The following is an 11,268-nucleotide window of genomic DNA, read 5'->3' as shown; positions in this document are numbered from 1 at the left end:
AAGGTTCTAGAAGTTAGGAGTTGCATTCCAAGGGTGGGAGAGAGCATGAGGAATCTGGTGGAACTTCCTCACCCCTTTCACTAAGGCAAGATACATAATGGCTTAGCTGGAAATGTGGGCTTTATAATTACAAAAATCTTTACATCATCATAGTAGAAGGCCTCTTGTCTGACATCATTAAAACTGCTAGCAAGACTGAAAAACTATTAAATTGGGGAATCAATATGATGCCTATCTTAAACATTTTATTTTAGGTCATGTAAATATACATATTCATTTACCAATCGTTTGATGTAGAGCCAAAGCCTTTTACTTTGAGACGGACCTGCTGAGTATAGTTTTGTATTATCTTTCTTAAATAAATCACATCTATAATGCATTTTCTTTAATTTACAAATTATTATTTCTCAAGTGGAAAAATAACTTTAAAACACTTGCAGAGCGCTCTAAGTACATCTTCCTTCTGGATTTTAAAAATTCTTCCCACCTCCCCCATCACCACACACACTGCCCCATCTATAATATTTGCTTTCTCTGCACCTAATTGATGACGTTTTTAAAATAAAAATATATTGGGTTATTCCAAAGCATTCAACTATATTTTTATAGAATCAATAACTCCTTTTAAAATTCCTTTTTAAAAACAACGAGGTATAATTGGCAAACAATAAACTGCACATATTTAAATTGTACAATGTGGTAAGTTTTAATATATGTATATAACTGTGAAACCGTCACCACAATCAAGATGATCACCCCAAAAGTTTCCTCGTGCCCCTCTGTAATTTCTCCATTCTCTTCCTCCCAAACCATCACCCTCTCCCTTTGCCCCCAGCCACTGATCTGCTTATCACTGTGGGTTAGTTTGCATCTCCTAGAGTTGTACAGAAATCAAATCAAACAGTATGCACTCTTTTTTGACTGGCTTCTTTCACTTGGCATAATTATTTGTGATTTACAATGTATCAATAGTTCATTCCTTTTTATTGCTTAGTATTCCATTCTGTGGACATGCTACAATTTGTTCATTGACCTACTGAACATTTGTGTTGTGCCTTAGTTCATTTAGGATGCTTTAACAAGATATCAGAGACTGGGCAACTTATAAACCATAGAAGTGTATTTCTCACATATCTGGAGGCTGGGTAGTCCAAGATCACTGCACCAGCATGGTGAAATCTGTTGAGAGTCCTCTTCCTGGTTCATAGCCAGTGTCTTGCTGTTTCCTCACAAGGTGGGAGGGTCTCTGTGGGGTCTCTTTTGTAAAAACACTAATCCCATTCATGAAGGCTCCATCCTCATGACCTAAGAACATCTCAAAGGCTGCACCTCCTAATACATCATCTTTCGGGGTTAGGATTTCAACATCTGAATTTGGGGGAAACACAAACATTCTGACTATAGCAGATTTTCCCCACTTGTTGGCTATTACAAATAAAGCTGCTATGAATATTCATGATCAAGTATTTGTATAAAGATCTGCTTTCATTTCTCTTGGGTAAATACCTAGGAATAGAATGACTAGATCACATGGTAAAAATACACTTAACCTTTTAAAAAAACTGCCAAACTGTTTTCCAAAATGAATGTACTATTTTACATTCCCCCCAGCAATGTATGAGAGTTCTAGTTCTTCCACATCTTCATCAACACTTGGTATGGTCAGTCTTTTTAATTTGGGCTATTTTAATAGGTGTGCATTTAATAGGATTTTAATTTGCATTTCTGTAATGTCTAATGATGTGGAGCATGTTTTCATGCTGTTATTTGACATCTATATATGTCTCAGTGAAGTGTCTATTAAAGCCTTTTGCCCATTTGTAATTGGGCTGTTTGTTTTCTTAGTATTAAGTTTTGAGAGCTCTTTGTATATTCTGCGTATAAGTCCTTCATCAGATGCGGGAGTCCAGCTCCTGCAGGTCCAGGAATACCCGAGGGATGGACAGCATCGGCGAGGAGAAGTTAAATAATTCAATAACACTGTGTATGTGCAAGCATGGTCTCTCTCTTTTATTATTTTCTCACAGTCAGATTTATATACCCTAAGTGATTACATCATCAGGTGTTTAACTAAAACCTCAGAAGATATTTATAATAGATTGTACCTAATATTTCTAGATGTACTTTTAAAGTAGTTCTAAAGGTTCTCAAAACATCATTGTTTTTTCTTAGAGTAGGTTCAATCCGTACTAATAACAAAGCCAAGCTAATATATAACAAACCATTAAAAGAAACTATGGAGGAGGAAGTTTCCTGACCTTTCCTATGTGTCCTAGAGGTCCGCATGGACAGGTTTTAACAATGTATCCCCTAAATCATCTACAATATATTTTTCACAATTTAATCTATCACTGTGTTTCTCTGGGCACGACGCCTTGTTTGAATGGACGAGTCAACAATTCCAATGTTGGCAGTTGACTCTGTATGATTAATACCAGAACCAACAATACCCATAATCATCTATTACTCCCATGTAGGGCCATTGTTTTTTTATTATTGGTGTTTTCCATAGAAACAACCCTACATTTCCAGGTTGTTTGTTTTTTCTCCCACCAGCAGGGGCTGTTGTTAAAAAGTCCCAATTCGTAGGTTTTGGTTTGGGAGGGGGAAGAGGATGTTTTACACGGTTAAGCTTTGGACGGGGAGCAAATCCCCCATGTACTTTTTCAAGGCAGAAGCACAAAATTACAGAACAGCTCAGAAGAGATGTAGTCAGCTTCCTGGGCACAGCACTGCCCTGCAGCGCTGTCTTGGATTGTTGTTCCATGACCCTGTCATGGCACAGAGGCTCCAGGTTGGCTTCCAACAATCAGATGTATGATTTATAAATATTTTCTCTCAGCCTGTGGCTTGCATTTTTTTAATTGAAATTTTTATTAAAATAATTATAGATACACATGCAGTTATAAGAAATAATATAGAGAGATTTTCCCCTAATGATAGAATTTTACAAAAGTATAATATAATATCACAACCAGGACAGAAATCTTGATGCAATCCACCCATTTTATTCATATTTCCCATTTTGCTTGTACTTATTTGTATATATGTGTTTGTATATGTGTGTGTGTGTGCATTAAATTCTACACAATTTTATCATTTGTGTAGAATCCTGTATCTGCTACCCGTCAAGATATTAAACAGTTTCAACACCACCATGATCCCTCAGGTTGCCCTTTTAGAACACACCCACCTCCTTCTAGCAATGCCACCCCCATCTGTAATCCCTGGCAATCATCAGTCTGTTCTCTACTTCTAAAATTTTGTCATTTCAAAAATGTTCTACAAATGGATCATACAGTTTGTAACCTTTTGGGATTTGCTTTTTTTCACTCAGTATAATTCTCTGAAGATTTAGTCAATCATTATGTGTATCAATATTTCATTCTTTTATTGTTTTGTAATATTTCATGGTTTATGTGTAGAGTAGTTTCCCCTATCCATTGGGGATATATTCCAAGACCCCCAGTGGGTGCTTGAAACAGCAGATAGTACTGAACACTATATATACTATGTTTTTTCTATAGATGCATACCTATGTTAAAGTTTAATTTATGAATTAGGCACAGTAATTTGCAGCATCACTACTCTTGTACTTTGGAGCCATTATTAACTAAAATAAAAGTTACTTGGACACAAGCACTGTGATACCATGACAGTAGATCTGGTAACTGAGTCTACAACTAAGTGACTAAAGTGCGGATAGCATATACAGCATGGATATGCTGGACAAAGGGTGATTGACATCCTGGACAGGATGGAGCAGGACAGAATGAGATTTCATCCCCCTACTCAGAAAGGGCATGCAATTTAAAACATGAATTGTTGGGAATTCCCTGGTGGTCCAGTGGTTAGGACTCAGCGCTTACACTGCCGTGGCCCAGGTTCAATCCCTGGTCAGGGAACTAAGATCCTACAAGCCGTGTGGCAATTAATCAATCGTGAATTGTTTACTTTTGGATTTTTCCATTTAATATTTTTGGACCACAGTTGACCATGGAAAGCAAAACCATGGCTAATAAGGGACTACTGTACCATAATTTGTTTAACCATTCACCTGTTGAAAGATATTTGAGCTGATTCTAGTTTGGGGCAATTACAAATAAAGCTGCTATGAACATTCATGTATAAGTTTTTGTGTGAACATAAGTTTCCAGTGTTCTGGAATAAATACCCAAGAGCGCAGTTGCTAGGTCATATGGCAATTGCATATTTAGCTTTATAAGAAATTTTCAAGCTGTTTTCCAGAGTGACTGTACCATTTTAGATTCCCATTAGCAATGTATGAAGGATCCATTTTCTCTGCATCCTTACCAGTATTTGGTGTTACCACTATTTTTAAAATTTGAACTCTTCTGATAGGTGTGTATTGATATATCATTGTGGTTTTAATTTGCATTTCCATGACAGCTAGTAATGTTGAACATCTTTTCATGTGTTTGTCATCTGTGTATCAACTGCAATGAAATGTCTGTTCATATCTTTAGCCCATTTTCTAATTGTATTATTTGATTTTTTTCCTTTCTTTTTACTGTTGAATTTTGAGAGTTCTTTATATAGTCTAGATACTAGTCCTTTGTTGGCTCTAGGGGTTACAAATATTTTTTCCCAGCTTGTCTTTTTATCCTCTTCACACGGGCTTCCACAGAGCGAAAGTTTTCCATTTTGATGAGGTTCAGTTTATCAGTTTTTCCTTTTATGGATTGTGGTTTTGGTGTCAGGTCTAATAACTCTTTGCCTATCCCTAGACCCTGAAGATTTTCTCCTATGTTTTATTCTAAAAATTTCATATTGTTACATTTTACATTTAAGTATGATCCATTTTGAGTTAACTTTCATATAAGTTGTGAGATTTAGGTTGAGGTTTATATATCAGTCCTCCAAATGCCTCCTGTGCTCTTTTCGTGCAGAATCACTTGTGGTTCCCTGGCAGGAGATGTTCTCCCACACCTCTTCCCCAGGCCTGCATGCATGCTTCCTCCTCCTTTCTTCTCACCAAGCTGGTTCCTTGTCCACTGAGACTCTACTCACTCTACCTGCACTCAGGATCCTACTTCTCTTGCCTCCTCAAGAACTTTGCCTTTTTAGTTGTACCCCGCCCTCTCTTCCACTGTTAACTTCTCTCTCTTTTTCCTGGACCATTCCTATCGCCATACAAACATGCTTTTATATTGCCCTTTAAAATAATAATCCTTCCTTAACTCCATATCCCTCTCTATCTATCTGCCCTATATCACTGTATCTTGCATAAACAAACACTGAAAAGAGTGATCTATACCCTCGCTACTCAAGTTGAAGTTTGTAGACCAGCAACATTGGCGTCACAGGGGCCTCCAGTTGTGAGGAATGCAAGATGTCAGGCCCCAACCCTCAAACACTATTCTAGATGTTTCTGTGAAGGCATTTTTTAGATGAGATTAACATTTAAATCAGTAGACTTTTTTGGGGGGGTGAGGGGCTGCGCCACGCAGCATGTGAGATCTTAGTTCCCCATCCAGGGATCGAACCCACGTCCCCTGCACTGGAAGCACAGAGTCTTAACTGCTGGACCTCCAGGGAAGTCCCTAAATCAATAGACTTTAAACTTAGTCGATTAACTTCCATAATGTGGGTGGGTCTCATCCAATCAGTTGAAAGCCTTAATAGAAAGAGATGACCTCCCTGGAAGAAGGGGAATTCTGCAAGCAGATGACCTTTAGACTCTAACTATGACTCTTCCCTGGGTCTCCAGCTTGCTAGCTTGTCTGCCGATGTTAGACTCGCCAAGCTTCCTCAACTACATGAGCAAATTCCTCAAAACAAATCTCTCAATAAATAGATACAGATAAAGGTACACTGTTGGTTCATTTTCTCTGGAGAACTCTAATACACAAACAAACTTCATGTTGTCAAAAACGAATGATTTATTCTCTGCCTCCCGTCCTACCTAAACTCTTAGCACAGTTTTTTTTGAAAAATTCTTTGTCTTAGGTTCCCTGACAGTATAATTTCCTGGATTTCTACTTACCTCATTGGCCACTCCTCAGTTTACTTTGTTGACTTCAAAATATAATATTGAAGTTCCTCAGGACTACATCAATCCTGGGTGCTTTGCTCTTCTCTCTCTCCACTCTTTCTCTAGGTTATCCCGTCTAGTCCTTCTGAAGCTGATGACACCCAATTTTTCATCTCAAACTAAGCTCTCCACTCTAAATTGATATGTGCATATCCATATCTACTCACTGGTTGTGAGTAGATGCAAATATTTCTCATTCTTATGATTCCTGTAGGTGACAAGGCAAGTGGATTTTTTCCAGTAAAGAATATAAATCTCTATAAGTCAAATCCTCATTTGAGCCAGTTGTAACATCTTACTAGTTCCCTCATTAATTAGTAAGTTAAATAGAATCTTTGACATATCTTCGTATTACATGAGAATCATGATTATATCCTCTTTTAAAAATTATCCTTTCGCGCTTTCCAATGCCCATGGCCTACTTCTGTAACTGCCATGGTTGCTCTCAGCTGTGCAGTTTCCCACTCACTCAGCCATTCTGTCCCAGTCTCTGACATCTACTGGTACCATCTTAGTAGCTGTTACTCATTCCGTGAAGCTTAATAAAAGTAGATCTAATGCAGATAAAAATCACTAACAACCAAGTACTGAGACATAATGGAGACTAAGATTTGGAAATTGCATGGAATTTTGTTTGAATCCTTGAAAAACTAATTGCTCTGCCTTAATACCTGAAATAAAATATGTGAAGATTATGCACTGCAGAGGGTATGTAAACATAATGAAGGTCAGGCAGGAAGGGTACTCATTACTCAATATTCTACAACTTGCTAAGGAGATTTTAGGCAACTTTCTCCCTTCTCAGGAATACTGCCCCAGGAAAGAGAACATATTTAATAGGCTGGTAGAATGATTCTAAGGCAGAAAATCCAGTGATCGAACCCACGTTCGAACCACAATGGCTGTCTCATTGCCATCTCAAACTCAGCACACCCAAAACTAAACCTCTGGTTTCCACTCTCCCCCTTTTACAAACCTGTCCTGCCCCAGCCTTCTCTATTGTGGTAGCTGACACTAGCAATCCATGTAGATGCTCAAGGCAGAGTCCAAAGAGTCATCTTGGATACTATCCTCTTTCTCAACCCTCCATCCAATTTGACAGTGCTTCTGATCCAATCTATTTCTATAGTATCTTAAATTTGTCTACTTTTTTATCTTCACAGATCTCCTAGTCTAAACCTCATTTGTGTCTCTAACACCATTCCATGCATTTATTTTAAATTGAAATATAGTTGATTTACAATGTTGTGTTAGTTTTGGCAAGGTGACTCAGATCTATCTGTCTGTCTGTCTATCTATCTATCATCTATTCCTTTTCAGATTCTTTTCCACTATAGGTTATTACAAGATATTGAATATAGTTCACTGTGTTATACTGTAGGTCCTTGTTGTTTCTCTATTTATATATAATAATGTGTATCTATTAATCCCAAACTCCTAATTTATCCCTCCTGCACCCTTTCCCCTTTGTTAATCATAAGTTTGTTTTCTATGTCTGTGAGTATATTTCTGGTTTGTAAATGAGTTCATTTGTATCATATTTTTTAGATTCTACATATAAGTGATGTCATGTGATATTTGTCTTTCTCTTTCTGGCTTACTTCACTTAGTAAGACAATCTCATTCATGTTGCATCATGAATGAAATGGCATCATTTCATTCTTTTTTATGGCTGAGTGTGTTTGTGTGTATATCACATCTCTTTATCCATTCATCTGTCAGTGGACACTTAAGTTGCTTCCATGTCTTGGCTATTATAAATAGTGCTACTATGAACATCAGGATGCATGTATCTTTTCAAATTAGAGTTTTTGTCTTTTCCAGATATATGTCCAAGAGTGGGACTGCTGGATCATATGGTGACTCTATTTTTAGTTTTTAAAGGAACCTCCATACTGTTCTCCATAGTGGCTGCACTAACAGTCCCACCAACAGTGTAGGAAAGTTCCCTTTTCTCCACACCATCTCTAGTATTTATTATTTGTAGACTTTTGATGATGGCCATTCTGACTCCACTCAGTGTCTTTTAATGTGCGGTCATCATTCATCACCTCCTCTGTGAAGCCTTCCTTGACTTCTCCCTCCTAGTTTGGGTTAGGTGCATGTCCTATATACTTTCATGGTACTTTGTTTTTATAAGTAGCATAGTGCCTATTATACTATATTATACTTTTATGTTTACTTGTTTGTCCATCCTGTTAGACTGTGGTCCTTAAGAGTAGGAAAATGATTTTTAAATCTTTATTCCCAGTGTCTAGCATGATGTCTGGCATGTAATATGTCTTTTATAAATGTTTGTTGAAAGTTGAGTGAATGAATGCATAGCGTAGTAGAATTGCGAAAACCATATTTGGAACTAGTTGCTATTTTACACAATTATCATATGACTCCAAAGATTTCTTTATTTCTTATCTTGCTAAAGATCCATAAAAATGAAATTCCTTTAACACTGTTTACCCAAGACATTTTAACTATTAGACTATGATTCATTCCCTACACAAAGCACTTAATTTTTTGAAGCTTAACTTTATATCTTACTGTTATTTAAAGTTCAGTTATAGGGACGTCCTCTTAGCTGTTTCTATGCAGTTACTACAGTGTCCCTTTCTTCCTTGGTAAAACAGGCATAGAAATATGACTTAGAAGACAAGGAGAAAAGTCAGGACACAATTTTTTTTTTTCAGTTTCACAAGCTACCCATGCCCATGAGATTTTCTGCCTTAGAATCATTCTACCAGGCTATTAAATATGTTCTCTTTCCTGGGGCAGTATTCCTGAGAAGGGAGAAAGTTGCCTAAAATCTCCTTAGCAAGTTGTAGAATATTGAGTAATGAGTACCCTTCCTGCCTGACCTTCATTATGTTTACATACCCTCTGCAGTGCATAATCTTCACATATTTTATTTCAGGTATTAAGGCAGAGCAATTAGTTTTTCAAGGATTCAAACAAAATTCCATGCAATTTCCAAATCTTAGTCTCCATTATGTCTCAGTACTTGGTTGTTAGTGATTTTTATCTGCATTAGATCTACTTTATTAAGCTTCTCGGAATGAGTAACAGCTACTAAGATGGTACCAGTAGATGTCAGAGACTGGGACAGAATGGCTGAGTGAGTGGGAAACTGCACAGCTGAGAGCAACCATGGCAGTTACAGAAGTAGGCCATGGGCATTGGAAAGCGCGAAAGGATAATTTTTAAAAGAGGATGTAATCATGATTCTCATGTAATACGAAGATATGTCAAAGATTCTATTTAACTTACTAATTAATGAGGGAACTAGTAAGATGTTACAACTGGCTCAAATGAGGATTTGACTTATAGAGATTTATATTCTTTACTGGAAAAAATCCACTTGCCTTGCCACTTACAGGAATCATAAGAATGAGAAACATTTGCATTGCTATTGATTTTCTACAACTTCTCTCTCTAAAGAGCTATAAAATAAGCCTGTCAAAGACAACCAAAGGTGGAAAAGACCCAGATGGATGAGCTAGACAGGACAACCACTAACCTTTTTTGATGCCCAATTCAGTCTTTCATAATTTTTCTTAATAGAAGAATATAAACATATGGACAGGTGTTATGCTCCTAAAGAGAGACTAGAGAATGTTGGACTATATTAATCTTAATGGATACTTACTGAGCACTTACTTATTATCTACCAAGAACTATTCTAGGCCCTTTACCTGTATTATTTCATGTTCCTTAAACAAGCTAGTAAGGAAAGTATTACAGATAGGAAAGCAGAGACTCGTTGATTTTGGGTACCATGACCAAGGACACACAGCTGAGTCAGGACTGAGACTCAAATCATCACAATGGATTATAGTAAACCTAGCATCCCTACCCCCAACTGTGGTTTTTATATTTGGAGCAATGGGAAAGTTGTGATTTTCAAGGTCACAAGTCTCCGAGCCCAGAACTCTTCTCACTCAACATTTTGCCTGTTAGATCTGGTGATGAAAGAACCAGAATAACACACAGGAGAGATGGTTCCGCTCTCACTGTCTAGCTGTATGATCTTGGGCAAGTCAGCTGTTGAGATGTTAACTTCATTTTTGAAACAGGAGGAAAGTATCAGACCTACCCAGGTCATGAAATTCTTTGAAAATCAATTGAAAAAATATATGTGTAACTCTTTGAAATGTAACATCCTGAGTGGGTGTCAGTTTTCTCTATTATTAGGTTTTAAAAGTGAGGGTAAATGCTGGAAGCAGGATATTTAATGGAATGGGCCATAGAATGCATTAAAACAAAAAGATATATATATATATATAATATTTTAAAAATAAATTTTTATTTATGTATATATACACTTTCCCCCCAGTATACAGCCCATAACTTCTGAGAATAAAGAGTATCTGAAAACTGAAAGGCCCTATAGGAATGCCGACAATGTCTCATAACTCTTCAACCCAAATAAAAGATGAAAAAGTGAAGTTGATGATAAGTGTAAGTGGCTTCCCATACTCAGGGTCCCTAGTGTTTAATTCATGATGCTCTCTGGGAAAGCTTCTGATTCTGACCTGTCTAATTACCTCCCCATGGAACTCACTGGCTCAGTGATAGGCTAAATCAGCAGCTTCAGTGGAGCCCTCAGCCCTCAAATCAGAAGGTGGGGTTGTACCCGTGGTTCATAAGGGGATTCTATAAGGTGTGTGCCCTGCTGAAGTAGAGAGAACGTTAATAGGCATCTTATCAAACTAAGCACAGAAGGTACTGGCTTAACTCTTCATAGCCTTTCAGCACTTTGCATCTCTCTAAGTAGGAAAATTCTGTACTTCTTGGTCTGGTGGGATGGCTGATTCTGTTTTAGTCCCCATATATTATACATGATAAATATAAAAGGAATTCATTTTTTTCTGATGAAAGAGGCTTTTATTCCTATATAAGAGAATCATAACTTTTAGTAAAAAATGTAAATTCACCCTTTTTTCATTAAATGTTTTGGATTTGTTTTGTTTAAGTGGAAGAAGCCATGAAGAAAAGTGGGCACAATTCTACCCTAGCACCTAGTGGTAACTGAATTGTGTGATTAGAAAAAACATCCTCTTCAGACAGACAAATTGTAAAAAGGCACCTCCATTGGACATGGCAGTTAGACCAGAGCTTGCGGCCTTGCCCCAAGAGCAGAGGTGGAATTCAGCCCACACTGCTTCCTTCTTACCTACTGGAAGGGGCCCAAACAGCACAATGTAGCCCTCTGTGCTGAA

At 37.4% G+C, this 11,268-nt stretch overlaps 1 non-coding gene across 1 annotated transcript; it reads left to right on the top strand.

The window, feature by feature from the left end:
• Positions 1–3,833: 3,833 nt before the first annotated feature.
• TRNAV-UAC (transfer RNA valine (anticodon UAC)) lies at positions 3,834–3,905 on the top strand. Its single transcript has one exon. It is a non-coding gene; the product is annotated as a tRNA-Val (tRNA).
• Positions 3,906–11,268: the final 7,363 nt, after the last annotated feature.

The sequence above is a fragment of the Kogia breviceps genome, chromosome 3 (genome assembly GCF_026419965.1).
Source record: "Kogia breviceps isolate mKogBre1 chromosome 3, mKogBre1 haplotype 1, whole genome shotgun sequence".
In the NCBI taxonomy this organism is placed as follows: domain Eukaryota; kingdom Metazoa; phylum Chordata; class Mammalia; order Artiodactyla; family Physeteridae; genus Kogia; species Kogia breviceps.
The sequence above is the reverse complement of the archived record's forward strand: the minus strand, read 5'-3'. Positions and strand labels throughout refer to the sequence as shown.